We start from the raw sequence: 26671 nt of genomic DNA, 5'->3' as shown, positions 1-26671 counted from the left end.
TTCTGACTTTGGGTTGAAAGCGGGGCACGAAAACTACTGAGCATAGATTCTGACAGTTAAAAAATTGGCAGTGGTTTAGCTCTGCACTCTAAGAAAAAAAGGTGTGATCTTAGTCTTTTTGGGGGGTAAAACACTTGTCGCTGAGCTGACACCTTTTTGGGGGTAAGGTTACGCTGTTTCTTGGAGACTAAGTATTTATGCTCTCGCACATAGAGTAATGTTACGCTCTAATAGCCTAAACTTGCACTGACATAAGAAGAGTAACTTTAAACCAGTTAGGTATAACATTACGCCTTTCTAAAAGGGGTAAATGTTAGCCTGAGGAAAGCATAAATATATCCTAGCATGCAAGGTGCAAGTTTGCACCTTTAGTAGGTAAATTTATGCTATGTATAGAAGTGCAAAGTTACTTTGTCAAAGACTAAACTTATACCGTCATAAACAGAGCAAAGTTTGCACCCCTGTGGTGCATGCTTATACCCTTACATGGTGGATAAAGTTACCCTTCTAGTGGTACAAAGTAATGCCCTACTGCAAAGGGTATCTATGCACTACTCGGTGGTGTATTTATACTGTCCACATGAGAGCATTATTACCCTTCTGTAGCGTAAACCTGCCCACTGAATGCAGAACTAAAGTTGACCCATATGGTAGAAGCCCGAGTCTTTCTGGAAGTGCAGGCAGTGTCAAAATGTTGCGACGAATCTTTCATGTGAGATGGTCTGTGTCATTGTGTGTTCAGGTGCAGGTACTACTGCAGAATGTACACAAAGAATTCATAAACGAATTGGAGAAAGAAACATACCGTCATATTTATTTTGTCACATGCTACACCATATTACAGCAATGACCCTGGCAGTCTTCTTCATACAGGTGGAGGCAGTATGTACCATGTATTTGACCTGCACAGAGAAGAAAACATATAATGAATTTTGCAACCACAAAGCTCAGACGACGTGACCATGGGCTTAGTTAGTTCAGGTCTAAAAGTGTAAACCACACAAAAGGCAGGGATAAAGGGCGATGCATGAAAACAATGCCACAAGTGCATGCTTCTGTTTATTAATGAGAACCAAAATCAGAAAAGATATGCAGGAAAAACAAAACATGTCCTAAATGGCAGCTACTTAATCACTCACATATGCTGACATTATCACAAGCACACTGGCTTCTCAGGAAAAATCCAGAATATTGTGCCCAGCTGCACGGTCAGGCTGTAGGCATCCCGGATGCCAGACTAAGAAGAGGGTCATATCAAGAAACAGAAAAACATGTGCATGAAATGGAAGCTACTAAAAGGTGATAAAATGAAATGCCGTTTAACAAACCCTTCCCTCCATTCTCGTGTTTTTATTTCTCTGTATCTAGAGTGGTTAAGGTTTCATGCAGCCCTTGCTAACAATATGTCTCTGGTCTCTGATGCCATTATATGTTTTGTTGCCCATACAGTGAATTTTCTTCCTAAAAGGGAAGTGTAGGTGATTATCTGAGCATCAATGAGTAATACTTCCAATTGTAATTTTCCCTGCATATATTACCTGTGAATTCATTTCCGATTAGCAAACAGCAGGAAGCTTGTGCCTGTGATGGCATTTCTGGGTGCATTGCATTGTCACAGCCTTTCGATACAGTTTAAATACCTGGTGAAAGGCCTATGCACAAAGGCTATGCACTATAAATCTTAGTCTACCACTCCTGGAAAACAAGGAAAAGCTTTCGGCTAAATGTGAAATAATAGCAAGGGCAACTTACACATCTAAAGAGTTGTCTCCATGCATGAGGTAACATCATACCAAAAAAATTATTTGGACCACATTATAATAAAGATACTTTTTATTCACTTTCATAGCCTGTTTCATACTACACCTCTACATTATGCCTGTGCAAAAAGCTTTGGTTATGGACTGGCCTTCACTGACAGACTACATTAACTACACAAGCAGCATAGAACAGTCTCCTTCTAAAGCACTATTTTTGCTTGAGGAAATTACAAAGCTCGTCTTTTTATTTAGACAGTGCTGCTTCATCCAATGCTTGCAGCATATGCAGCAGCAGTAATTCTCATGAATTACATTTTGCTGGCACAACAGAATGTTGTGTTACCTTTACACATCTTTTCAGATGCTTAGCATAATGAAATTGTAAACACTGACTGACAGCATGCAAGAATGGCTATTAAACCAGTTGCCTTCCATATCTGCTTTCACATGCAGGGCACGTGAGCTTAGTTAAATTTTAAGTTCACTCCAATGTGAAATAGAACAAATATGGGTTCACGTGAGTTATTGGAAATTATTCACATCAGTGAACAGCACCTTCCTACTCAAAAAGAAAGTGTGAACAGTGCAAAGAAGATGAACAGCCTCACATAGCTTCATATCACATTAAGCTCTACATGCATAAACGACGGTGCTAGTCATATTAGCTTGGTAGCATGCCACCCTGCCAAGCATTACCATAACTCTGCATCATTTTTTTCTGACTTCTCCAGCAACATGAATTGTAGGCAGCGCCTCTCAAACTAATTCAATATGAAATCTTTGCTGAAGTCCAGCCTACTTTTGCAGAAAAAAAAACTGGATTTATACTTCATGCCATAAAAAGTGGTCACAATTATTCAAACCATTATTCAGAAATTCATTCGGAACTAAGTCCTCGAAAACATTGAAAAGCTCTAAAATCTCTGTAATAGAATGGCTGCAGCTGCGCAACATAGCATACTATGTTCACGGATGGACATCAAGTGATGATGAACTTGCAACAATGTCCCAATTACATAAAAACATACATACCACACACGTCTAGTCCCGGCCACTCGTACGGTTTTGAAGAATCCAGGCTGAACTTCGGTGCTAGGAGTGACAATGGTTGTGCACCTTTGCATCCCTCCTTCTCCAAGGTGCACTGCAATAGAGATGTCATTTATAGCGTTAGTGTAATGGTTAGTGATAACTTATATGTTCATTAAACCACGTAATGGCAGCACACATGCTCAAAAAACGACAGGAATAGTTTGAAAACGAGAAACAACTTTTTGTTCCAAATTTTATCTATTACAGCACTTGCCACATATTTATCACAGGCATAACTGACGCAGTGCACTGGCATAATAAGCCTAGACAAACTTCTACAGCACAATGGCCTATTACCAGTGAATTGTCACTAAGTGCCTAACATAATTAACATATCTTCTAACAGCCATTGCAGAAAAAAGAAAGAACTATACTGTTACTGCTTACGAGATTGACAGTATTCATTACAGAATTTTTTTTTTCGTTGACAGATTACCGCAGTGCAACCAAAATCCTTATTGTTCTAAACAGAAAAGCTTAGATACTAGCGTATTCTTCTATTCAACCTCTTAGAGCAACATCAAACCTAAAGTTTCACTCTTTCATAAGAGAATACAAGAGCACAAAAAGAGGTGACATAGACTGTACGCTTTTGTGAGCTAATGTTTGGCCACCAACTAGCCCTGACCTTTTCACTAATAAAAAGAACTAAACAAGTTCACTTTTCTCTATTAGTTCTCAGCCTGAGTGAAGAGCCAGTTACATATCAACTTAACACCATTAGCAAGCGCATCTTGCCATTCGAATGCAGTAAAACTGCTGGCATGATAAGTCACATTCTGGGTTAGCAAAAATATTGCAAGGTGTAAGCGAAAACGGCCGCATGCCTGGAAGCGCAGAGCACAAATGAGCTGCTAATTTCTTGCCTATTAATAAATAAATTTTAAGTTTACTGTTTTATCGTTTGCTTGCTACTCCGTGGTAAAGAAAAAAAAATTGACGCCGTCCATTCGCAAAAAAAAAAAAAAGCGGCCTGGCAGAAGGAGTTGCCTTGCAGCGCTAAAATTATAAAGGGATTATTGTGCAATAAGAATCACATACAGTGCTGCAGTAGATGTGAGCACTGCGCGCAGTACGTGCCACAGAAGCGCGCACACTAATTTACTCGCCCCTTTCTGAACGGAGACTGCGGTTTGGACTTACCTTACTGAATGGTCGTGAGCAGGGACAATACTTGGCGTTGAAGAGACGACCGGCAATGTTCTTTCGCACGGCAGACGAAGGATCAGAGCCTGCAGCGAAAGAAAGCATGAGAAAGACGCCTGCAGATTGCGCCGCTGCGATCGTGTGTTGTACACGATAGGCTCCCTCCGGCCGCACGCGACCGGCTCAAAACAAGAAATAGCAACAAGCAGCGGCTCGCGCACACAATCCATGATAAAAAATCTGTATTGAACACACCATAACTTGATGGCAGGAAACAACCCGTATGACCAAACGAAAATGTCACTTACTTGTACGGTTGAAATTGGGCGCAAAGAATCCGTACGATGAGGGCGCCGCGACGATCTGGCGTGCGCTGTTTCTTTCAGACGTTGACTCTTTCGCGAAGGTGTCGCCCACTGCAGCATCACACATCGATGAAGCTTGCACGATGAAGTAATCGCTGAACAGAACCTAAACGCACAGAGGCCCGTACTAAAAGATGAAAAGAGGAATGCGCGTCGCGACTTGCACACACGGCACCCAGGCGCGGTAAACAGCGGCTTCGTCTTCGACTCTACGCGAGCGGCCAATCCAAATAGACAGGCACGTGACCTGAAGAGGGAGAAGGGAGAAACTACAACCCATCGCCAGCCATCGCTTCCAAAGCTTGCTAAGAGGAATTACAGAGGAGGTTTTCCTTCCTCCATGCTTCGTGCCTTTCTTTCGTTCCGCCGGACCCCGCGCTTCCCCTCTTTTCCTTTTCTCCGCTGACTGAAAGAACGTCTGCGTTCCCAGTAGTGTCCCAAGGTCAAGCTGCCCGCGTGCGGGGCAACAACCTTTGGTCTTTGCAATGAGCTGGTAGCTTATTATTTTTGCATGCGCCTCTCTGCCCTTGTGGCACGTATTTTTCCGCGCTTTCGGCGTGCGCACAACTCTTCGTTTATCGGAGACAACGAGCGCGGCGAGACTCGTCTTGTCAGTGCTTGCAGTATCCCTTTGAAGCTTTTTACGCAGCCAGCTATTACGCAGTATGAATTACGCAGATGCTGCCGTAAATGTGTGGCGTATGCAACAGAATAGTTTTCAGAGCAGCTGCAGCTTAAAGTTACGAGCATCATTCGGAAGTTCTCGTACTACCGCGTACAGGAGCTACTGCGAAATATATATCAATAAACTGCCCTTCCTGTACTTCTAAAACCGATGTAAATGCTGCAGCATTATTGATTCAATGTCAGGTACAGTAACAGTTTTAAATACTGATATTGCCGCGTGATATTGCTGCGAGAAATTTCAACTTTCTTTTGTGGGGCCGCACGTGTGAGCAGAATCCGAAGAAAGCAAAAAAAAACCGCTCTGTTCAAAAATAGTTTAACTCAATCGAAATAGATACAGCTGTAGAGATATGGATTTAATAAAGCCGCATCGAGTGATCAGAAGCGTCAGGCAAACAAAGGGGATTCACAACATTTGAGGAAGATGGCGCAGAAGAGGGCTTCAAACGACAGTCGACCACTGCTGATGCAGCAGTTCTCACCTCTCATCGTTCCAGTGTTCGCGAAGTTCTCAAAATATTTTCAAAATGGGTCAACAGAGCAGAAATGGAACACTGCCAGCGCTATGCCAGCAAGCATCCGTTAAGACGCTTCAACCGACTGGTTATTCGGGCGATTCCGTCTATTTACGCGCTTTCATTTTATTCTATATAGGCAGTTGCCATCGCTGAATTTATGCTTTTGTTAAAGATTGGTTCGTCAGTGCGATACAATGTGTCCTTTAGCTCAGTTTTATTTGTGCGTACAACACAAAAGTCTCAGTCATCCGAAGCAACTTACGATGATGAAGGAAAACCTGCCGGTTTATACGCCCTAGTTTCATTTATTTTCGAGCTTGGGTCTTCGGGCTGCGTCTATCTAGTGCAATTTACTGTTTAGTGCTTATCATTAGCCTCTAAAAGAAAGAGTTATTTCCTGACGCATGAACCATTCCATAAGAATTCACAATGCACTGCCGCAATATAAGCGCCTTGATTACTGTTTCCTCTGGCTCCCGGTTTGTTGCGGAATTCGATGCTTCCATAGCGCTACAGTTCGAAAAAAAAAAAAAATGGAGGCAGTCAACTTCATTTCTCACTATCAGTACTATTTGACTGCATTAAAGCTGCGCGGAACAACCTAAAAGCTAACAGTTACGTACACGTACACTGAGTTTAAGCTAATTTGTGCTCTTGTAGGCGTGCAGCACAATTTCATACGCAAGAGAAGTTCGAATAGACTTAAATCGCTTTGGTCGCCTCGCTCCCTGTTTATCAATTTAAAATAAGCTGAAATTGAATTGCTTCTATGTGAAACACTTGTATGCGCCAAAACATGATCAGGAAATGCAGCTATCTCGAAATCTGATTACTATGGGCTTCGCTATATTGTGCCGAGAGAAAGGATCCGTGCACTTGTTGGAAAGGAAACGTAGAAATGTCTTTTACGCTGCGTTGAGGAGTTTCAGAGCAGATGTACAGGGTCCGTCAAAAGTTCCAAGGCCACAGGGTTTGCTTTTCAGCAGCATAGTCGGGCTGTTGAGATACCCTCGAAGCTCAACATATCTGTAGAGAATAGAAGAAGGATCGTTCTACCACCTTAGAACCTCGATAGCTCTATCGGAATCTTAAGTGCCAGGATATACCGATGAAAAGCGGACCATGTGGCCTGGGAACTTTTGACGGACCCTGTACAAATGCTGGTGATCTCATAGTAGACCAGCAAAAGTGCGACTTTGAGGCCTGGCTCGTGTCTTGGTAAAAGTGCTCTAAACAAAAAAGTACCTATATATATGGAATGGTCAGGCCACGTTCACAACTCAGTTCAGATGCAGAATTATTCCTTCCCTAGTTTCTTTCATTTTGGTTTTTCAGCGTTGTCAGTATTAGTGGTGAAGATCACGCGGTTATCAGCGAGTAGGGCTCTTTTTTGTTGTTGAAATGGAGCAGAAATATGAGAGTGCAATTTATTCGGGATTTGCGTGACATTGCATCTTCAGCTAACATAAAATTACTGCGTCAACAATCTCGCTCGTTCGTCTGATTTTGATTTATTAACTTGTATGCATGTTAACCTGAACCCTTTCTGTTATTCGTCTGTTATTCGTCTGTTATTTGCTCAGGAACATGTGCCACAACGAGGGGTTATTCGAAAAGTGGTGCACGTTATTCGAAATTGTACGGAGGGAATTAACCGCCCTGGTATTTATCGTACGCTATTAGAAAATAAAGAACAGCGCTGACTAATAGAGCTTACGCTGGCTGTGAAGCAAAACTGTTCCTTTTAAAGCTTTTATTACCGCTTTAATAAAAGCGTAACCACAAGCCGAAATTATAAGCGCAATAATTTTTATGCCTCTGGTGTGTTGAAGCGCTAAACTGTTGATTTCGTTCAGAGCTGCGATTGGTCAGAGGAGTAACACAGCACCGATCATGCCGTCTGTCTTTGCTGACTTACTTCTTTTTAAAATATCCAATCATGAGTATGAAAGCACATGCACCGAATATTAGTGATTATTTTAGGTCGTTAGCAACCAAGAGCATGTTTGCATGCGTGATGAAGTCGTGGCTGATCGCGGCCAATGCACCTTTTTTCAGTAACGTTCTGTGCATCCGCCAAGCCGCCTCCAGGCGGAGATGGGCAGAAGATCGCTGTACGTGTTCTTCCAAGAAATAGCTTCTGGTCCCTTGAAGAAGCGAGGAGGCGCGGTCAGTGTCGCCAGCGCGGGTGAAAGGATCAATGCAGTGGGGGAGCGTGAGCCAGCGTAGCTTTTAACTATTGTCCTCAAAATAACCCCGCCACCCCGCTTTCGGGAGAGGGCCATGTTCGAGAGGGAGGGGAGGCGGTGAGGGCTGCATACTTTGCTGTAAGCGTCTTCGCGCAGAGGGAACACAGCTGGTTTGAAGAGTAAAAAAGGGGGTAAGTTTTCTGAAAGAGACTAACGGCCTCCACCACCTCGACACGGGTGTAATGATGCACTCTGCAAAGTGCATCGTTAGTCCATGCGCCTTCAGATAGCATAAGTCGTGAAGATACACCCTTCTTACACCCTTTTTTCTTAGAGTGTGGTTAAACCTGGAGGATTGCGGAAGCAACGAGGAGAGAGAGGGAGGCGATGGAGAGCGCGCGGCAGCGACGGCGGCCCCGGCACGCTAGCTATGCGCCGCTACTGCGCATGCTCAGCTGGCGATCGCGGCGGCGGCACCTTTGATTCACCCGCACAGCGACGGCAGCGGCGCGCCAGCTGAGCGCCGTGTGACGTCACTGCTCCTCGCGCATGCGCAGTATGGCCTTTCTTCAGCTCCTCGAAATTGCTCGGCTACTCGCGTAGTGCTGCTTTCGCAACAATAATTGTGGTTAAGCTTCCTTTCATGTAGGTTACGAATGTATAATTCGCTCACTGAAAGAGCAAACTGGAGCTAAGGTCATCCTATCCTATCCGGCAGTCGGTAATTTCAGTCTGTTATTTCACTTTTTCACTCAGTGAGTGAGTGAGTGAGTGAGTGAGTGAGTGAGTGAGTGAGTGAGTGAGTGAGTGAGTGAGTGAGTGAGTGAGTGAGTGACACGTAATGCATCACTTGTTGCAAACAGCAAAGCAAGAGCGAAGTTGCCAGCGCCTGCCGTATACACACTGGCTGGAAGAAGCGCTCTGTTGGTTCCCTCCAGGCGATGCCCTCTGATGGGGGGGAGACAAGGTCAGTCGTTCAAAATGGCGGCCCCCGCGGGTGCCACGTACCACCGCAGCGACGACGCGTCCTTGCTTGAAATTCCCGCCGACGATCAAGATTATGCGAGCGCATCGCTCATACCGATCACGAACGCGCCGGGGGCCGGAGGCATGCACAGCCAAACGAGCGTCGGTGTACGTAAACGTACGAGGAAGAAGGGGGGGGGGGGGGGGGAGAGGGGGTAGGCGGTAAGAACAGGATGACAGTGAAGAAGGTCACCGCAGATCGGCCTCGATGCCACAAGCGTCGAAGGAGCAGGAGAAGAGGTTCAAAAGGATGCGAAGGGAAGGGGGGGGGGGGGGGGGGGAGCGAAGGGAATAGCAGCTGACAAGTAGCCTGCACGGTAGCAGGGAAAGCCTCTTTCTTTTGTGTCAGTGATAACAAGACGCGGGGTTTCCCATCGCCACAAGCGTTCCAGCAAGTCTGCAAGTCCGTGCAGACAAGTCGCGCTCCTGTGCTCCTCCTATGCATATGCCCCGTGAGTACGGCGTTTGTTCTCGAGTCGGCAAGGCGGTTCGGAAATCGGCGTGAGAAGCTTGAGACACCGGTGGGTTTGGCTGTAGGGATTTGTGCACCGGACAACTCTACGACAGTGCTGTCATAAAAGACGAAGAGCTGAGACTGACTGAAAACAGTGCGGAGAGGGCCTCTGAAAACTCGGGAACGCCTCTCAGGAAAGCCAATGCCAGTCATAACAACCGGAAAAGGATTAGCGCTGGAATCAGAGGAATAACTTATCACCGCTAGCATCCGCCTGAGCGCAGTCCCACGAGAGAGAAAGGAATTTTAATGAGAGGCAAAGGAGGAGAGGTCGGCCAGTGGTAACATGGCCCTGGCCTGCTACTCCACACAGGGGAAAGGGAAGGGGAGGAAAGGGAAAGTGCGAATGAAGGTTGATGGCATGATACAATGAGTTTCATGGGAGATGTCCACACACACACGCACACACTGCACTCGCATCGCGGTGAGTAGACACACGGTAAGTTGATGTCTTTAACACACAGACCGACGCATGTCATTAACACGTACTGAGTCGGGGCTCCATTAAAGCAAAAATGCAAACCGTGTACGTCGTGCACAGGCGGTCACAGACGGGTATCCAGGTCTGTTGCACATGAAAACTTGAGCACGGCCTTTGTCACACGCATTCCCATGGTTGTGAAAGAAGGCTATGTAGGTCTCACCAATCTTCGTAGCTGAGAGAGAAAAATCGGAGAAGCCTGCCGATTCCCTTTGTTGTCGCCCTCTAGAATCCTTTTTAAATAATATCTTCTGTCACAACGCTTTGCAACTATGCAAGCGCCTATCTTCTAGCCTGTCTGCTGCACTTTCGTTGCACCAATCATAACAATGTTCCCTTTCGTTGTTTTTTAGCTGCCCCTAGCGTACTGCAATTCGGTACTGCAACGATAAGCTCCGAGCACACTTTAGACATCCTTGTTTTGCTTTAATATGGAAGGACTTATTAAAGAGAATATAAAAAGCGATGGACGGTTTAGCATGGTTAGGCAAAATGCGAATTAGACGCGCCTGTACTTCGCTTTCAGTTTCGGTTCGAGGCTCTGTTTTCAAGATCGAGCAGACTTATGACGCACACAACGGCTAGACGGACAGTAGCGAAATAGGTGAGTGGGGGTCTTAATGCTTAATGCAATCCGAAGGCATTCTGAAACAGAACACAATTCATGTACGTAAGAGAGATGATGCTGGTAAAAATGTAGTTTATCTAGAAATCTTGGCGAACGAGAACTGTTGCCGCTGCAGCGAAATTTCGGTTGTAACGAAAAAACTAAAGCTTGACGGCGGTTCTTTCTGTGCGATATACCTAGGTTCTGAGGCCTAATCGCAAGTTTTGATTCCGGGGTCACTATGTGCTTGCCGCAGCAATAAGAGAGAGAGAGAGAAAAATTGTTTGGATATGGTAGCTGATCTTCCTTTGGGAAGAGAGGCGAGCAGCGTAACAAGATTTAGCTCAGCGCTGCAGACACTGGGCTACGAGAGGCGACTTAGCAACGAACAAACGGGCCTCTCGCTCTTAAGTGCGTGAAATAAACAGAAAGAATAAACGAGGACGCCTCGATGGAAATACGAAGGGAGTGCCACAACGGTTTTCGTGTCCAGAGCAGCGCGACACCTGCAGAAGACGATTCCCGCATCAACACATTGGCATTCCCATTTTCTGCCACGAGTTACGGTTGTAGCCGCTTACGGCCGCAGTTGGGTCTTTACGGGACTCCCGTCTCTCCGGCGCGCGTTCCCCTTTCCGTGCTTTTTACGTCATCCCCATTAGAGGCCGGCGTCGTCTTATAGCCTTCTACTCATTTCTTCTTTTTATATATGTTTATTTCAGCGGCTGCAGTTGGAAGGGGGGCGACGAGGAAGGCGGAGCTACGGGGAAGCTGAGCTTGGCGGCAATCCGCGGCAAGAAAAAAAAAGAAGAAAGAGTAGAATGCTTTAGAAAAGGCCCTCAGCTCACCTCGAAAAGGTAAAACGATTCAAGAGTCGTAGAGAAAGAGAGAAAAGAGAGAGAGAGCGAGTGGGGTGTCCGAAGATGCGCGTCCAGAGACAGGAACGGCGCCTCGCAAGAATGGAAGCGGAGAAGAACATAGCGGGATGCAGGTTGCGTGAAGAGGAGTTGAGAAAGGGGAGGGGGGAGGGCATACGCATCCAGCCGTTTCGTGAACTCGGTCACGCCTGGCGGCAGAACTGGCATGTGGATCTTGACCGGGACGCGAAAAAGCGCCTCCCCCCCCCCCCCCCCCCCCCTTTCTTTCGGAATCATCCCCCTCCGTGTACAAGCTACGGGAAGGAAAGCGGTACGAAATAGTGCGACGCGATACACACAACAGGCACACCGGTGCGCGCCGCACTCCTTTTTATTTCGCCGGGCCTAGATCTACGCGATCAAGCACGCACCCCGGCGCTGCTCCCGTTGTTGCGCGAGGGTCTCCGCGGCAACGTGTTCCCTAGTCTTCAATGTCACTGCCGTCCTCCAGAACACCGTCCGGCATGACGTTCACTCGGGCACCAGCCTTCCCCGTATCACCGGGCACGAGTTTTCCTTTTGTCCGGGCTAAACTAAGATGAACCGCGTGGAAACGATCACTCGATCGCACACGGTGTGGACTTCTACTTTCAGAACTCGCCCCCGCTGCGTGCAACCAGGCGCGCCAGTGAGAGGACAGGCCGAGCTCCGAAACTGGGTTAGGCAGCCAATCCGCCGAGTTATTTTCTCGGCATGCCAAGGAAAGCGATGATCAACAGCCTGGCAGAAACAATGACGAGAACCGTCGCCACTTAAGCGTCAAGCTGAGCAGACGCGGGGGCCGGTGCTTTCCTAATTCTCCTCGCAGTTGACGTTGATAGATCAGTGTGTGGGAATCGGGCCTCGTAACGACACCTGTTTGTTCGGTACGAATGCCATATGTCTGGTGCCCCTGGACAACCATTACATTTGTTCTTTATGTTCGACTGTCAGCGCTCGTTTGTATGATGCATGGCGACGCACAACAGGCCCACGATATCTAATCATTTGATTAAATGCAGGGCTGGCACCTACCCCCCCCCCCCCCCCCCCCTCCCCTCCGGCATCATAGGAGAAAAGTTGGTTATTGGAATATGTCACGCCTAGTACACGCAAGGCGCCATGCTGGCATTCCCTTTGTTGAATTTTGTCAGGATACGATGACCGCTGTGCCCAGTAATTCTACGTTCCATTTCCTGGCTCCTCGAAGGCGATTGCAGGGAAGGGTGTGACCAGTAGCCCAGTTGCGCCTTGTCTTGCCAAAATGACGAGTGCTTTCCACGTGGTCCGCTTTTCGAAATTGGATACCTGTCTTTTCATGCCCCCGCGATAACACCGGAGAATAAAGCTGGGCTTATTAATGCGAGAGTTCGCGTATCGGGGCGTTTCCCTGCATCGCGAGCCGACGTTCAAGCTCGAAAGATTCAGCGGCCTAAGACAGCGCAATTCGGTCCACTCAGAAAATCCAGAAACTGAATAAATGCGGCCAGCTAAAAAAAAAAAAACGGTGCCAACCGAACTCCGAACAGGAAACGGTGAGTCACTGATATTTACATTTCTAGTTTGCCAGTTCTGTCGCAGTTTTGTTTTCTTCTTTTCTTTTTCGTACTCTTCCTACCCCCAAGGTTTTCGCTGCCGTATCAACCTCGCACCCAGTCGCGCCGCCCTGTATCAGCATTTCGACGGCGCGCAGTAAGAGCGCCGCATAATTGAGAAAGCTCAATAGCGAGCAAGCGAGAGGAGAGACAGTCAAGCGATACACGGAGCAGTTCAAAGCGAAATGGCTTTTGCTCACGAAGCGTTAGAAGAAAGCGACAGGTCTCGGGTGGCACTTACGGGCTCGCGCACGCGTTAGTTCTCGCTCTCGGCGAATGGAGGCCGCGTGTTTCTCTAATTGTCAACAACACGGGCATCAGCACTGTGCGTGTTCGCGAGCGCACGCGGCGAAGATGCAGCCCCGGGCTGTCGGCGCGGCGCGGTGTCTCGTGACCGCGCGCGAAGCGAATTGGGACGCAATCAGCTCCGCCGTCGGTCGACGCTCACGCACGCGGAAACCTTGAATGACCGCGTTCTCTCTCCCTCACCGTCGAACCAGCCTCGCTCGAAGCGCACGACCGGCCGGATCGGGATGGCCACTGGATTTTTTTTTTCTCTCTTTTTAGCAGCATGGCCGACGCCGCTCGAGCAAGAAAGATCGGACTTTCCCTTCCCGACGCAGCACTCTGGCAGGCGCATCTGCTGTCACAAGTGCGTGGAACTGTCCTCTGTCACAAGTGTGTGGAACAGAATAGTTTCCAAGATATGCAAAATTCAGCGCTGCATTCGCACACAGCCGAGACAAGCTCTCATGTAACCTAGTTCTGAGAGTCGACGTCCCAAAGTGCGCTCTCAAACATCAAGGAATGAAGCGCTCAGGACGCAAGCCAGTTAATGTTATTTGCCAAACGCCATGTTCAATAACACTACGAGAGGGGGCTTACACGGTCCGGTCCGCATACTGCCAAATCAGAATCTTCAAAGGCGAAGCTTTACGAACGCTTAATTTTCTTTCAAAGTTTTTCCTTCCATTCGTCGACTCCGTATTTTTGTTTACACTTGACATTCCGTCTCTAGTCAGTTGGTTCCCAGCAAGGCTTTCAGGGCGAAGGTCACATCGCTTGCAAATTCAGTCAAGAGGCTGATACCGGGGTCCAGCGTAAAGCGCGTCTTGTCCTTGACGGCGTCATCGGTGAACTCCATCGGCTACGCAGGGATCAGCACCCGGTCATCATCATCATTAACCTGACTACGCCCACTGCAGGGCAAAGGCCTCTCCCATGTCTCTCCAATTAACCCTGTCATTTGCCAGATGCGAACACCGTATCCCCGCAAACTTCTTATTCTCACCCGCCCACCTAACTTTCTGCCGCCCTCTGCTACGCTTGCCTTCTCTTGGAATCCACTCCGTTATCCTTAAGGACCAGCGGTTGTCTTGCCTTCGCATTACGTGCCCTGCCCAAGCCCATTTATTACTCTTGATTTTGTCTAGGAACGACTTGATTCAGCCACTCCGCCCCCTTGCGGCCTCTTAACCTTACAACTATAATTTTTCTTTCCAAAGCTCACTGCGTTGTCCATAAGTTCAACCCTTTTCGTAAGCCTTCATGTTTCTGCCCCATAGGTGAGTACCGGTAAGATACAACTGTTGTATACTTTTCTTTGGAGGCATACTGGTAAGCTGCCATTCATGACCTGAGAGCCTGCCATATGCGCTCCATAATATTGTTATTCTTATTCGTGTTCTATTAATTGTCGTAATGCTGCACGAACAGAGTAACATGCACTCATGGACGTGTTCAGTTTGCTTGACATGATGGTGAAACTGCGCATCGGCCCACGGCCAAAGAAAGGGAGGGAAGGCCGCAACTCAGTGCTCCATTTTTCTGACGTGCGAAAAAAAAAAATCATCCGTTCATCAGCATCATCATCATCCTAATACGACCACTACAGGACAAAGGCCCCTGCCATAACCCACCAGTTAATCCTATCAGTGTGCCTGCCAAATTCTCTCCAGCCTATTGTTGTTCTCACGGCAATTCCTCATTGCCCGAATTTGCAGTCCTTACTTAGAAAACGTTCAGGACCTCACTGCTTAGTGCAATAGTCTCTTTTAAGCAGCTTAACGGGTTGTTAACAGCACTCTCCGCGTGAAGGCAGTGTTGCTCTTATTTACACACATATATATATATATATATATATATATATATATATATATATATATATATATATATATATATATATATATATATATATATATATATATATATATATATATATATATATATATATATATTAGCCTTGTATGCAGTTTCGTTAGAGCATAAAACGCTGCTTGCTGTTGCGAGGTGAGTGTCCTAAAGGAATTTTCGCACTCATCTACGTACCCACAGAGGCATGTTTGAACATACGCCTGTTTACACTAAACAGTTTCTGCGTGCGTGCGATTGTGCGCATTCGTTTTCTCTGTGTCCCCTTTTCTCAGTTGGGTCAACGTCTTTGTGTCCTTAATTCCTAGTTGAAAGCGAACAGTTGGACGCAATTAAGCGCCTAAGGCTTTTACCAGATCTTCCTGATAAGTTGCACGCTTGTTTAGCTCATGAACAGAACGGCGTGGAATCAGGACAAAGCAACGAAGATACGAGCATTAACTGCCGCAGAATCAGACCGACGTGAAGTAAAAAAAAAAAAAGTTTAATGAAATGTCGCACGCGATCACGCTGTCATTGTCTACCCTCGCACGTAATTGAGCTGTTGCAATGCATGCTACCGCGGCTTGCGATAGAACCAGTTTCTCTTTTTCTTTCTTTTTTTTGTCGTTTCTTACAACCCAACAATCAGCTCGCCACTCAAGTTTCGTGGTTCGCTAATGCGCTAGCGTATATTAAAGCCGGGGACAGCCAGCACAGTGAAGAAGAATTCGATTCTTTCTGTTCATTGATGCCCTTTTGTACAAATATCGGCAACCGCCTGTGCCCTTTCTCTCCCTGCTGCATTTTCAGCCTTCTTAGCTGCCTCAGCGAAAAGGTCTATTGCATGGCTCAACTGTTTGATGGTTTCAGAGAAGTGAAGTTGAAGTGGTATAGGTTTCTTTGAAAGTCATTGTCAGTGTCCGGACTGCCTTCCTTTACCAAAATGCCGCTTATGTTGATCTTTTTTTCCTCCCTGCGGGTGTGGTGGAGAGGTTATGTTGCAGGCGGCTTCGGGTGTTGTCGGTAGTTATTGTACGCATGTGTGTAAAAAAGAAAAGTATTTCATTGCCACTACCATACGGGGCCAGCTGTGTCCTCTGAAAAATTTCTGAACTTGCTGAGCTGTCTCAACCCTCAGTTGGTGAAAAGCCCGAGAAGTTTGGACAAAACGAGCAGATCGCGGCGGCCACGGGACAAACGCTTCTAGTTTGCATAGCCAACACCACGTGCCGCGTGGCGCTGAACGTTCAAATTAACCGCGGGAATTTCGAATGTTTGATGCATCCCATATACGTCTTCTATGGCCATCAGAAATACTTGATGTGAGCGGGGGAGGCATTCTGCAGGTCATATTTTGCTGCGAGGAGTAATAGTCGGTCATAACGATTACCATGTTCGTGGTGAGTCGCTCGGGACAATCTAGTTTTCTCCAAATGACAAGCTTAAAATAACCCCATTGAGTTACTCGGTGGTCACTACTGGCGGCCAACAGATGGTGCCAGTTGCTGAAGCTGGCCATGTCCTTTGGCGAATGCAAACTGAGCGATGTTGTCTGAAAGGCGAATCCAAACGTATGAGGCTGTGCAAAAAAAAAAAAAAAATTACACTGGCTCTAAAGGAATTGACACGCAATGCTGTAAATCTACTAAGACGTCAGTACTTGTTCACGCCGGAGATAAGGCATCGTCGAGCATTGCGAAACTTTGCTGGAATCTGCAGCGTGTTTGTGCGCTTTGATAAGTAATTATACCACGTTTTAAGTGAACAATTATGCAGTGATAACGAAGATGTACGCCCTTCTTTATGCGGACTCTGCCGTTAAAAGCGCCACTTAATTCCTACGACACATATGCCCTATCTTCGCCTGAACCTGGCGCTCTGCATGAGAAAGTGTTGATTTCTTTACTGCGCAATGGAACATTGTGCTTGACGCAAAGGGGCAGGTAACACGCCAAGCACGTATATGCTGATAAATGCGACAACAGCAGCCTCAAAATTGTAGCAGATGTGAAACAACCATGGAATGCGTGTTTTTTAAAGTCCAAATGCACCGATGTTGTAGACCTCTCTCGATACTTATGCTGACGGTCACACCTTAATTCTCTCGGGCACGAAATTTGCATTCTTGTGAACTCAATAACGCCACAGCCGTTTCAGAAAGAGCCCGCCTTCGAAAGAGGCTTCTCAAATTCAACTCTCTCAACTGCTCATGTAATCAAGACGTATGAAGGGTTTCAAGAAGGGTAATCAAGAAGTATGAAGAAGTTTGTCGGCTTAATTGCGGGCTGAATGACTTGCTAGAGACAGAATGCTAGAGGCGTCGCGGTGGCTGGATGGTTACGGCGCTGGGCTGCTGACCCGAAAGACGCGGCGTCGAATTTCGATGGAGGCGAAATTCTAGAGGCCCGTGTACTATGCGATGTCAGTGCAGGTTAAAGAACCCTATAGGTGGTCAAAATTTCCGGAGCCCTCCACTACGGCGTCTCTCATAGCCTTAGTCGCTTTGGGACGTTGAACCTCCATAAACCAAACATTAAAATGTTAGAGTGGATATGCCTGGAAAAAACTCACATTTCATTTTGCCGCTTCTAGAGACCGTTTCAACCACTTTCACCGAAGAAAACTTTCGAGCACACGAACCATACGGCAAGACAATCAACGCTGAAATAAGTAGATAAGCTCGTTGGAGTAATGACAGGAAAAAGAGTGGACTACTGAGTCGCGTCCAAGTGAATAAAAGAGGCCACAAAAGATCGCGAAATGCTTGCAGAGTAGTCGCAACAGCAATATTCACAAACGCTCGCGGACGCCTGAGAAGTAAACTTCCCGTAAGTGACTGCGTAAGCGGTTAGAGCTTCTTCAGCTATTATGTAAAAAGGTCAGCGTGGATTCACTTGCAACTTCATTGCTACTCAAAAAAAAAAAAATCGAGCTATAACAAATAGCTCGGAAAACAACAAAAAAAGCCGTTCACATAATCCCTCGCTACATCGTTGCTTTTTCAGCAATGCAAAATGACGCTGCAACGTTTACCCAAGCGGTAACGGCGTTAGTCCTAAACTGGGTTACCTGTTAGCGGCATTCTGGGTCAGCGGGCTGCCTGCGGGGCTGCCGACAAGCACCGCACGTGGCTCGAGACGGGGACATCAGCGCCAATTCATGGGCGGTCATCATCGCATCGTGCAGCTCAGTGTGTACACCCTCGGAGAGCCTCAATAAAACTATTCATCCGAACCTGCGCACCCCTTCCCCGTCACTCTCCATCTGAGTCACAAAGAAACAAACCACGCACCATAAGGGCCGAGCAACCGGCTTGAAACACAGTGATAAGATCACGAAGGCTGCGCGCATGATAACTGGCTTCCCTCCATCAAAAGGGTCGTCGCGGACCGCGCATTACAGGGCGGAGCTTCGAAGCCGTTAGCCCTGTGCGAAGCTCAGGCCAGTCGAAAGAATGCGAGCAGCGTGCACCGTGGTAATAATATTTCTGAGAGCCCGGGTGAGCACAAACCTACGAGCACAAAGAAGAGGCCGGAGCGAGCCCTTTTGTTTTTTTTTTTTGTTGCTTTTCTTGATCTCTAATTCGTCAAGTTCGCGTGAGGGTAAGGCCAAAAAGGGAAGTTCCGCTTGAGTTGTTGCTCTACCGCCGTCAAAAGTGCTGACTGCCTTCCGCTGGTTCTTAAGCGAAAACCTGTTATTTCGGAGTCCCAGATGCCGAAGTTTGCGCTCAGGTCTGACAGTGCCGTCGTCATCCTGGTCCTATATACGCTGCACCTAAGGGGGTACTTTGCTTCCTGAGTTCCTACTCTGCGCGCTTAGACGGCTGAGTTTGTTCGGACTATCAGGAACTGCGGTCGACGTATTGCGAACTCGCCCGTTAACCGAGGATTTGGACGCGTTGGCGTACAATAATCTCCCTCACACAAACGTCCCTTGAGACACGTCCAGGAAGAAGCAGCATCTTGTTTTCTTTGTTTTTCTTGGTGACCTTAGCGTTCACTTGTGTTCTCGATAAGGGGCTAAAGAAAGAAGTTAAGCGTGCCTCGAGCGTTTGAGAATGGCCGCCTACGCAGACCTAGCACTTGCGCCTGTTCGAACTGTTGACAGTTGACCTTCTGGGTCGGACGTCTCTCAGCATGCAATGCCTTTCCAACGCACTTCAAGACTGCGCCTCCTACGTTCCCGTCCCTGTTTTTTCTAAACCAGCAGGGAGGCAAGGTTATAAGCTTCACTCGCGGAGATTAAGGGGAAGACCGATAAAAAGCGTCGTTAAAGCAAAGTGCCAAGTTGCGCTATAGCTGGCGCTATTCCTTGGTACACTCCATTCCATGGGAAAGGAGTAAAAAAAGTAAGTGCGCTAGAGGATAGCTTACTCCGTTTTTACACCCATATAGGCGTATTCGTGATTAGAGAGTACGTACAGCAGAGCTAGAAGATGCCACCAGAAGAGCTATAGGTCAGGAGAGGGTTGAACTTGCTAGGAAAATTTGATTAACGAAATTTGGGGCGTGCTTGTTTGGTATACTGCGGGTGTATTGATGTGTTCTTCTCAATGAAACTTCGGTGATAAGTTTAGCGCAGAATTAACCCCCAGCTCCCCAGTCGTCGTCTTTGCGCTTTTCTGGCGCGGTAAGTTTCTCGAAATTAGTTTCTTCAGAGCGCTTCCGGAGCGCGGAAACCAACAATTAACTCTTATTCAATTTATTGTCCCTGCATTTACAACCGACAACGTGAAGATTATCACGGCAGCTGCATCTCAGCTTACGTTCCAAGATACTCGATGGCTCAGAGGCTAAAGCATCGTGTGGCTGTGCACAAGATCATCAAGTTTTCAGAGCACGCGCTTTGTGTTTTAAATTATATTGGTGCACATTAAGGAATTCCAAGCAATCACAGCTGATCGGGATTATTTATTGACCTATCTGCGCTATCTCTTGTAACTGACAGGGTGGTATATTGACTCTAACGCGCGTAAACATGGTCTGCGTCAGAACACGAAAATTTCTTAGCCCGGGAAAGCCGATGGGCTCCGAGCGTTAAGTGCGGCGGCCAAATACGGAGTGATTAAAAGTCGTTTTTTCTTTGGGTGCTACTGTACAAAGTACTGGAGGAATTCTCTTTCCCTATTGTTCTGCGTAGGCCCCTCTTCCTGCTACCATTTCGCCTTATAAATGCCGGAAGAAAAATCATGCAATATATAAGCATCGCATTCGGGAGAAACCTTTGCCCTACCAGAGTATTATGTCAAGCTCACGCCTTCGCATTGGAGTATCTTGAAGTAGTGTGTATAAGCGTAATTCGAACTTAGGCTATCTTCGTCACCATCATTAGCCAAGCTGCGTCCACTGCAGGACAGAAGCCTCCACTGCAGGACAGAAGCCTCTAGATTAGTTTATTAGGGTTTAACGTCCCAAAGCGACTCAGGCTATGGGACGCTGTAGTGAAGGGCTCCGGAAATTTCGACCACCTGGGGTTCTTTAACGTGCACTGACATCGCACAGTAAACGGGCCTCTAAAATTTCACCTCCATCGAAATTCGGCCGCCGCGTCCGGGATCGAACCCACGTCCTTTGGGTCAGCAGCCGAGCGCAGTAACCACTGAGCCACCGCGGCGGGTAGAAGCCTCTAGAGATAACCTTTGATTAACCCTATCCTGCGTGAGCTGCGGCCACATTATCTCCGTCTAATTGTCAAACACACAACTCTAAGTTATGGAATTATGTTTTCTTTGTATGAGGGCTAGAATTCAACCCATATATCTGCTTTCGTTTCTTGCACTTTGGACCCAAAATGTCGAGTCTTAAAAAGAAAACAGTTGCAAAGCTTCGAGTGATTAAATGACGCGGTATGCAACCGTTTCAGTTTCTGTCGAACACGCTAACGGACCATTTCGCAAGCGCAGCTGTCGAGAACAAGGCATGTGTCCAGCCGCTGGCAGCCGGCCAAGCCGCGGGTTTTTGACGCGCTAGCTACGGTTGTCAGCTTAGCCTGTGTTCCGCTCTGCGCACAAGCGGCAACGCATCGCGGCCTCTTTGCATCCTGTTGCGACAGGGTTGAAACTTTCACGTAGAAAAACATACGACTAATCTCCGTCTCTCTGCCACAGTGTTTCCTACTGCTCCATCAACACCACCCCAGTACAACGTATTGTAGGGAAAGAACAACCCTACGTTGTACTGACACTGTTAATTCATTTTTTTTGTCTTTCTACAATTAGATAACTTTCCGGCGTTGGAGGCTGTGTTGCTATTTCGTAACCCATGTTGCGGCAGCGATATAGGACTTGCGCAGAAAACCGTCAGCAATATTGCGGCGTACATGCTGACGTAGACACGACCATCAGCACTGGTCGGTCTGATAATCGTTTCGCGAAGCCCTGCCTACTAGAGACCTCAAACGAAAACAGGGCCTCAGTGCATACAGTCGTTGAGATACTCTGTGCAAGGTCTTCAACGCGCTAAAAGACCAAACCACACAACACCGAGTCAGACTGATAGCGTGCGCATTCGGGCGCGCGTGCATGTCGTTACGAGGATAAGAAACAGAAAAGAAGCAGCCCATAAACGTCCACCAGCCGACGGGAAACATCAATCGAGGTCAAACGAGTCCATGCTACGCATTAGTAGCGCCTTTGCCAGATTTAAAATCAACGCTGTCGGAGCGGCGCCGGCGTGGAACTAATGGCGCTCCGGTCGCGCCCCAGTCTCGGAACGCGCCCGTCACAACACAGACGCGCGCGCACACACGCACGCACGAACGCACAAGCTCACCACACACGAGAGACAAACTAGAAAGAACAAACGACGAACGTGACGCTGCTCGCATCGCACACGACCCCGCCGGCGTTTTGTATCTTTCGCCCTAAACAAAACAACAAGAAAAACGCAAGCAGTCGGGGAGAAACGCAGGCACCTATCGACTCCTAAATCTCGCCCCCATAAACGACACTGCAGCGACGCAGGGGTGGCTTCGGCGCAGTCCAGAAGGAAGCGAGTAGCGGCGGTGGCAGCCTGTGGAGCGTGTCCTCCGAGACCGCACGCGCTTGTACTCTGGCTGCAGCGTGCGCGAACCGTTTCGTTGTTCGCTCCAGAAACGGTCTCCCCCCCCCCGGCACTCCTCGTCCGCGAAACGATTTTCGGCGGCGCTTTACCAAGAGCGCCCTTGTCGAGGAAAATCCGTCCCGGCCGCCAAGAGCGCGCGACCGGCGCATTCGACTGTGTCCCCCGTATAGCCGGCCGGCCGCCGGTGTGCCTACCTTCGGAGCTGTTGGACGCAGCTGCGACAAAAGCGGAAGCAACGCCAGCGACACGCAGCGGGAGACCCCAAGACGGGACCCGTGGCGACGGCTGGGCGCGCGCGCAAAGCGCCGAACCAGCAGGCCGGGAAAAAGAAGCGACTTTACCGCCCGCGCCGGCAGATATCGCGAGGGGCGGGAAACTCGGCAGTGGCGGCCTTAAACGAGGCGTGTACGCGAACTCGATTTGCTGGGGTTTCGCGGCAATCAGTGCGAGACGTTATGAGAGATCTGTGATAGGTGATTGGCGACTGCGGAGGCGCCGTAAGGGGAATGGTTTTTATTGTTATGTTATTTGGACTGGAATGTTTGGGAGCTGTACGTGGGATATGAGTGGCGCCGTTAGTGAAGGGCTTCGGATTAAGTCGGACCACCTGGAGTTCTTAAACGTTCACTGACACCACGCAGCAGTAGCGCGTTTTAGCATTTCACCTTCACCAATATCCGGCCGCCACGGCAGGGATTCGATAACGCGACCTTCGGCTCAACAGACGAAAGAATTAGCGCGAGCAACTATGGCGTGGCCATAGTTCTGACTCTTTAGGATGCAAGAGAGAAATCGTGAGGACTGAGAAAGAGGTGATTGTTTGTGATAAATGCCAGGTGCTGGGAAAAAGGGACTGCTAGCCAAACCTTCCACTTGGTGAAAATAGGCCGTGAACGTATTATGACTTTAAGCTACAAAGCCGCATGTTATGCTCTCCCATTTCAGCAAATGACCAAAGTAGCCTTTGAGCTCTGCTGGATTGACTTGTAGCTCCACGCCCTGTGCTTTCAACAAAAGCGACTATAAATGTCTCTTCCGCAAACATGTACTTAATCCATACTGAAAACTGCACAAAAAACGAAGACACAGAAGGCCCGTGTCGTGCCTTCTCGGTCTCTGTCTTCGTTTTTTTGCGCAGTTTTCAGTATGAATTCCTACCAACTAGCGCAGTTTACCGTTCTTATTATGTAATTAATGCTCGGACCGAAAGACACAAACATGGAAGCAGAATGAAACCGAAACAGAATACACCTGGCGTTATAGCCATGCCCTAGTTCCTTCGTTCCATGCTGTACCAGCAGTTAGTACGCTTTGAAATGAATGACTGTTGACAACACAGGAATGAAGTGGCAAAAATAAATCTGTATCTGTGCGCACGAAACAGACCCAAAACAGAGAGGACTTCAAGCATACAACAACGTTGAAATGACGGTGACGAATACCTCTGCAGTAATGTAACGTAGTGCATTTATATGCTAACACAACATGTTATGCCGCTTCTGAGGAGAATTCAGGATTCTCACCGACACTGCGGATGCCTGCCGCCCTTTCGAACTGTGGTCCTGCACCAACAAACTCTCTCAGCGCCCGGATGAAAGAACACACTTTGGTTCGAAGCAGGCGTTGCTTATGTTCATGCAGCTGCCGAGCTGAGCGTTCTACTTTCGTTTACAGAGGCGCAAATGGTTGTTAGAGCGCAGAAAAGGTTGTGAAAGGCCATAGGCCAATGCTGTCTACCCTTCTTTCGCGAAAAGGAAAGGAAGGGATAGCATTTTGAGGTAACACCCCCTTGCCTTTCAGTACTTTTTTGGAAGCGGAAAGGAAAATTCGGGCAGAAAGTTACAGCCTTAAGGGAGGTCGTTCGAAGTGAAAGACCGGCAACGACTCCGGTCGGACAAAGACGGCGGGAGAGTTGGCTGCTCTCGGAAAGACAATGCCGGGCCTCGCGACGGCAAAGTGCACCCCGGAACATTTCCCTCGGCTGCCGCTAAGAAGGCATCCTTAATGCCGCGCGTTCGAGCGAACAAGGACGCTTCGGGGGCGCGATCATCGGACGCGCCTCGCTTCGAGCAGCCGGGCGCAATCTCACAATGGGCGGAACACCCGCGACAACGGGCACCACGCACAGACACACACACACACACTTCCTGCCGTCTGCTCCTGTAAGACCTCGCGCGCCCACCGAACGCTATGCAAGAGAGCGCCAAGAACAAGGGGAAGTAAGCGCGCATCGCTGTTACGACATCGCCCCCGGCGTCACCTGCGAGGCAAGGGTCGCCACCAACGCGGCGTGGCTTGGAAGCAGCGCTGCGGGCATCCACCGCGCTCGCCGACCCACTTCGTGGAGAAAGGAAGGTGAGGAGAAGGAGAGAAGTCCCCCGCGGGCTTGGGAGCCTGCACTCTCTCTCCACCTTCCACGTGACTAGAACGGAGAAAGAGGCTGGGCGAAGAAGCCCCGTTAGAGAACGCGGTGCCAGAAAGGGTGGCTTCTTGTTTCGCGAGCGGAGAGCCACCTCGCCATGATGGCTGCCTGCGACCCCCCCTCTCCCTTTGAGAAGAAGAAGACCACTGACCGCCGAAGAACAGTGGCCCATCAGGACCTCCCCTCCCGGTCCTCAGCTGCTCCGCGTAAAAGAAAACAAAAAATGAGAAAAAGGGGCACGCGCCAGACAGGCGATGAACACGGGGAGAACATGGTCGTCAAACATGGCTCGAAGGAGAAAGAAGAGAACTAAAGGAGGTCAAGCCGTTACGTAAGTGTCCCAGGACGAGGAGTCAACGCACCGCGGTGGAGGCAGCTGCTGCTGCTGCTGGGGCAGTTTGATCGGAACATGGCGTTTTTCTCTGATGGCTCTTTCGGCCGACAAATGAGCGGGCAGGTTGGGGAAACGGGTGTAGTAGTTCTTTCTTTCGCGTGTGTGCGTGTGATAACTGGATGCGAAACGAGGTGGGCGCAATATGCGTTTTCGTGAGTAGAGTAGCGCAGGATGCAGTCTCTGTTGATGAAAGACATCTGGCCGAGAGTGCTGCCAATAATGGTATTCGAGGACGACGTGTGTGAATATTCGAAATACGAATATTTTTGGTCATTATCGAAGGCTACTCTACTCTCACGTACCGCGCGCAATCGTCAATTCTGGTTATCAAGCAATATCTCTGTGTGACACATCTCCCCTGAAGAACCAATCCTACTTTCAATAAAGTATATCAGTTGTATTCGGCGTGTCTTTGGCTAGACGCTACTGGCGCTCAAGTGACGTGTTCTGTCGCATCTTTCGCACCTTCCACTTAAAGAACACGGCTTAATCATGTTATATACCAATGGTTCGTTAAAAAGAAAAAAAGCTAAAGAGGAATGTAAATCAAGTTTAATTTGAAACTCGTCTGAACGCAAGCGCATATGACTGTCACGAAATAACGACTGCAATGGATCATTTCATCGCCCCTTCGACATCGTTACAACGAAATTTCGCGGTGTGTATTTTGAAGGCCTCTACAAGTCATGCGGCGATGTATAATATGTTCGACAGCGAGTTGGAGGTTAGCACTTTATTTTCAGCATAAGGAAACGTCCATATGATGATGTCAAGGGCCTGGTGGATGGGGGATAGTTGGTCAAACGGACTATGCGAACCGTTTTTCAGATGGGGGGGGGGGGGGGGGGGGGGGGGGAGGGGGGGGGAGAATGAAGAGGCGTATTTTAGTGTAATGGGACAAATTGGGAGAGCGTACCAGGCACGCATCCTCGAAGGGAACACCACCTGGTGTTCTTTAACGTGCACTGACATCGCACAGTACACGGGCTTCCAAAATTTCGCCTTCATCGAAATTCGGCCGCCGCGGCCACGATCGACCGCGCGTCTTTCGGGTCAGCAGCCGAGCGCCGTAACCACTGAGCCACCGCGGCGGGGCTACTCGCGAGTAAACGACAAGGGATTCCGACAGCGTTGCCCGCTGCTGTAAGTGGCAACCTTCACAGGGACAGCGGAATGACAGCTGGCATAGAGGGTCCAAATCAAGTTATCGATTCGCTGGTCGCTGCCAGTCCCAAATCAAAGACGTCACGCACTAAAAGGCTCCCTGCGCGGTGGGCCGAGAAACGCAAAGCGCTCCCTTTTCGCGTTCGAGCCAAATGTTTCGCCCCGCAGAGAGCACGACGGCGCGAGGTGAAACCGGTGAAGCGGCTGACCTGAGGATGATGTTCGCCGCTGACTGAATGCAATCACGCGTGACATCCCGCGCTCGCGGCGGTGCGGGGACGCACGCGAGCCACTCGTTGGCATGCGTCGATCGCGGAAAGTCTCTCGAAGCTCTGCCCATCATGGGAGTCGGCCAGAGAGACGTAAAGGCCCCATCTTTCCTTCTCGCCGCAGCGTGCTGTAAAGGAGAGGTTAACGTGCTCTTGCGTAACGTTGCATGACTGCTGCAATTGCGTCCCCTCGTTGCCTGCTTTCTTCTATTTTTTATTTGATTTCGTACGAGTTATGTGGAGCGGCAAAGCGACGTCGATTTCCCCGTGATAACGAAATGAGCACTTAGACGTTGCTCTACCTATTTTGGTTTTCTTTCCCGAAGCAGATGTGATCTCTATAGCTTCCACG

General features: G+C 48.5%; 1 protein-coding gene and 1 long non-coding RNA gene across 2 annotated transcripts in view; both read right to left on the bottom strand.

Moving 5' to 3' along the window:
- Positions 1–26671, bottom strand: part of LOC149339169 (uncharacterized) — a 234439-nt gene that overhangs the window by 183759 nt on the left and 24009 nt on the right. The window lies entirely within an intron of this gene.
- Positions 788–2893, bottom strand: LOC149339170 (uncharacterized). The gene is made up of 2 exons (XR_016283492.1): positions 2793–2893; positions 788–902 (listed from the first exon to the last, which is right to left on the bottom strand). It is a non-coding gene; the product is annotated as an uncharacterized LOC149339170 (long non-coding RNA).

This window comes from Amblyomma mixtum, chromosome 6 (assembly GCF_055824585.1).
Source record: "Amblyomma mixtum isolate Tamu chromosome 6, ASM5582458v1, whole genome shotgun sequence".
In the NCBI taxonomy this organism is placed as follows: domain Eukaryota; kingdom Metazoa; phylum Arthropoda; class Arachnida; order Ixodida; family Ixodidae; genus Amblyomma; species Amblyomma mixtum.
This window is presented reverse-complemented; position numbering and strand designations above follow the sequence as displayed.